A 4,400-nucleotide genomic window follows, 5' to 3' on the forward strand; every position below is an offset into this window, starting at 1 on the left:
GGGGGGCTTGCCCCCCAAGCAAGGGGGCGCCCCCCCTTAGGGTTTTCCCCAACCCTAGGCGCATGGGCCCTAGGGGGGTGTGGCGCCCCAGCCCACTTGGGCTGGTTCCCTTCTCCATACAGCCCATAAGGCCCTCCGGAAGAGGTGGCCCCTCCCGGTGGACCCCCGGAACCCCTCCGGTGGCCCCGGTATAATACCGATATGCCCCCGAACCTTTCCGGCGATCGTATGACAACTTCCCATATATAAATCTTTACCTCCGGACCATTCCGGAACTCCTCGTGATGTCCGGGATCTCATCTGAGACTCCGAACAACATTCAGTAATCACATACAAGTCTCCCTAACAACCCTAGCGTCATCAAACCTTAAGTGTGTAGACCCTACGGGTTGGGGAGACATGCAGACATGACCGGCACGACTCTCCGATCAATAACCAACAGCGGGATCTGGATACCCATGTTGGCTCCCACATGCTCCACGATGATCTCATCGGATGAACCACGATGTCGAGGATTCAATCAATCCGTATACAATTCCCTTTGTCAATCGGTACGTTACTTGCCCGAGACTCGATCGTCGGTATCCCAATACCTTGTTCAGTCTCGTTACCGGCAAGTCACTTTACTCGTACCGTAATGCATGATCCCGTGATCAACCACTTGATCACATTGAGCTCATTATGATGATGCATTACCGAGTGGGCCCAGAGATACCTCTCCGTCATACGGAGTGACAAATCCTAGTCTCGATTCGTGCCAACCCAACAGACACTTTCGAAGATACCTGTAATGTACCTTTATAGTCACCCAGTTACGTTGTGACGTTTGGCACACCAAGGCACTCCTACGGTATCCGGGAGTTGCACAATCTCATGGTCTAAGGAAATGATACTTGACATTCAGAAAAGCTACAACAAACGAACTACACGATCTTTGAGCTAAGCTTAGGATTGGGTCTTGTCCATCACATCATTCTCCTAATGATGTGATCCCGTTATCAATGACATCCAATGTCCATAGTCAGGAAACCATGACTATCTTTTGATCAACGAGCTAGTCAACTAGAGGCTCACTAGGGACGTGTTGTGGTCTATGTATTCACACATGTATTACGATTTCCGGATAACACAATTATAGCATGAACAATAGACAATTATCATGAACAAAGAAATATAATAATAACCATTTTATTATTGCCTCTAGGGCATATTTCCAATAGTTACTTCCTCCGCGAAGGGCCTAAACTCGTACATCTAGCATGCACAACTTTACCGTAGCTAGGATCTTGCCTTTACATTCTTACCCCTCGAATACATCCACATCTCGGAGGCATACTCTTGTGCCAGAGGAGGGGGTGGATTATATAGAGTGCGCTAGGATTCCAGCCATCCCACGTTACAAGGGTTCAATGTACATAAAGAGAGGGGCGTTACTGGTAACGCCAGTATTAAAGTGATATAAATGATCCTTAAATCTACGGAGTGAATGCCAGCTCGTTGCCGTTCAGGGTGACTTTAGGCCTTCTATGCTCCGAGTGGTTTCTTGTACGGTCGAGTGATGATACGCTTGTCAAATGGAATTGGGGTATCCGAGTGGAGGTGTTGGTCGAGTGGGTATGCACTCAAGTAATTCCAGTCGGTAGAATTTACTGTCCTTTGATTTTCCTTTGAGTGTAGGTCAGCGTCCTTGGGAGGGGTGCTTAGATCAGGTCCATTGCCCTACCCTAGGTGCATGGCGTCGTCATTAGCCCCCGAATGGTTTTGGGTTCGAGTGGGAAAATGGGGTTGAAGATAGTTCCAACCCAATCTTCATGTTGCGGAAGCATTTTACTGGATTGGTGAACCAAGTAACAGCTTCGACTTTGTTTTCAGTTGCCTTGAGCCATTCAGAGGTTTGTCGAGTGAAATTCTGCTGATAAGTTCCGACCGCTAGTGTTGCATTAAATTTTTGGCATGATTGACTGCTCTGCTACTTCCGGATCTTGCGGGATTCAAAATTTTGGGAAACGCGCGAGGCGGAGAGAGCCACGGTAATCGGAGTGGACTAGGCAGGAGCACCTCGATCCCCGTGCCACCTTTTTCGCCACGTACTGCGCGCGCACCTGTTGCGGGATTTGACAGGATCGTACGGGTCCACCAGTCAGTCACCCGAGGAACAGGGCCATATAAGGCGTCGGAGTCGATGCCTTCGCCCGGTGTGCCCCATTCTCCCCCTTCTTCCTCTGCTCTCCATTACCTCCACTACCCCCACTACTTCCGCCTCTGCTCTCGGCGCCGCCGTCCAGCTCGAGCTCGTCCTACCGTAAATGGGGAAAGACAAGACCGCCGCTCTAGAGCCCGTGAAGAAAGTGACGACGAAAGTGAAGGGGAAGAAGACGAGCCGGGGCAGGTCGTCATCGAGATCCGCTCCGCCGCCCGGCTGGATTTAGGGCGACTGGATCCGGTCGATGATCCAGAAGGAGGACATGGAGGACCTGGTCGACGGGAGGTTGATTGCCCATGAGTCTTGGCGGCTTCCAGAGGACGAGACCGAGCCACGACCGCAAGAGGGTGAGTGTGTCCTCCTTGCGACTCATGTCGACCGCGGTTTTTCTCTGCCTCCCTATCCATTCTTCCGAGGTTTTCTGAACTTCTTTGGAGCGCAACTCCATCACTTTTCTCCCAACACCATCACCTACCTTGCCGCGTATGTGTCCATGTGTGAAAATTTTCTGGGTTGTCGACCGCACTGGGGCCTCTTCAAGCACATTTTCACTTGTCGTTCCCAGTTGGTAAAAAAGGCCAATCCGAGTGATGAGAGGACACACATGATCCAGATGTGCGGGGGTTTAGGGATTCAGACTAGGATCAAAAGCACTTTCCCTGCCATGATTCTTCCCGAGTCAGTCAGGGGGTGGCAGTCGACTTGGTTCTATTGCAAGGACCAACTGACTCCAGGCCAGTCGATTGGCCTTCCCCGTTCTCCATGGACCGAGTCGAGAAGCCTCCCCTCTTGAGAGTGACTCCAGCTGAGAAAGTGGAAGTTAACATGTTGGTTGAGCGAGTGGTCCAGCTGGTCCGTGATGGTGTGACTGGCATGGATCTGTTAGAAGCATTTCTCAGTCGACGCATCCAGCCACTCCAAGCCCGTGACCATCTGATGTGGATGTATTCGGGTGTTGAGGACAGTACTCGGACCCATCCGGAGGAAGTCGATGAGGAGACGGTGGCGTTGTGGCTTGAAGGTATCACTGGCAACAAGGACAACCCCAGGGGGTCTAGGAGGGTTCCTCCACTCAACCACACCACCGAACCTGACAAGGTATTCCTTTCTCCTTCCGAATGTATCTTGTTCTGATATGTGTTTGCTCTTGAAAATGATTGATATCCACTCGACCCTATGTCTTGTAGATCTATACTCAGATGTACTCGATGCCCAACGGGGAGCCGGAGGATGAGGGAGAAGCGAGTGGAGACGACAGTGGCGAGTGGCATCCCGACGGAAGGGGGGACGAGGAGAGCGAGGACCTGAGCAGTGGTGAAGAAGTCGACTCCCCTCCCTGCATGGAAAGGCGCTCTAAGCAGAGGCAGGACCCAGCCAGCGTCCGCGGCAAAGCGACTCCGCCAACTGCACAAACCTCCAAGCGCACCCGGACATCATCTCTTGTGCCAACGGAAAAAGCTCCCAAGCAGCCCAAAGTCGTGACGTCAAAGCCTTGGAAGGCCGTGCCCAAGATTAAAGTGGCTGTCCCCATCGCTTCAGGGTACATACTGAGTCTGACATCTTAGTTCTTGCATGACTTGGACTTTGGTTGACTCACTTTGTTGTTTTGATCGAGTGAATTCTGAATTTTGCAGGGCTGCTTCTGGTACTTCCATTTGCAAAGATGACGATAATGAGGAGATGGAAGACGCAGTCACCTCCCAAGCAGGTATAACTCTTGTCATTTCGTCTTTACTTAATCAACTATTTTGACGGTCGACTCAACTTCTGTAGTCAATTGCTTTGCAGCTCCACCCAATGCCATTGAACTTCCAGATGACGACGAGGATGTGCCACAGAGGTCCATGGGGAGGAAGGACAAGGCTTCGAGCAAGAAGGCATTTGCTGGCCAAACGTCTCAATCGGTGCCGGTGACGAAGCCAGTGGTTCAACAGCCTGGAGATGTGAACCGAACTTCTGTCACCTTTGCTGTTCCAGTGTCGAGTGTTCGCCCTTCATCGTCGACTATGCCCGTCCCTGCTTCATCTGTTCAATGTCATGCCTCGGATTCTCAGGCTGCCGCGACTGAACCGCCGACACCGTTCTTCACCACCCATCATGTCCCCGAGGACCAGGCAAGCGCCGCTGCAGAAGCCATACGCCAAGCGGGCCTGATGATGGAGCGGGTGAAGACCATGCATGAGAATAGTCAAGCTGC

Source organism: Triticum dicoccoides, chromosome 2A (genome assembly GCF_002162155.2).
Source record: "Triticum dicoccoides isolate Atlit2015 ecotype Zavitan chromosome 2A, WEW_v2.0, whole genome shotgun sequence".
In the NCBI taxonomy this organism is placed as follows: Eukaryota; Viridiplantae; Streptophyta; class Magnoliopsida; order Poales; family Poaceae; genus Triticum; species Triticum dicoccoides.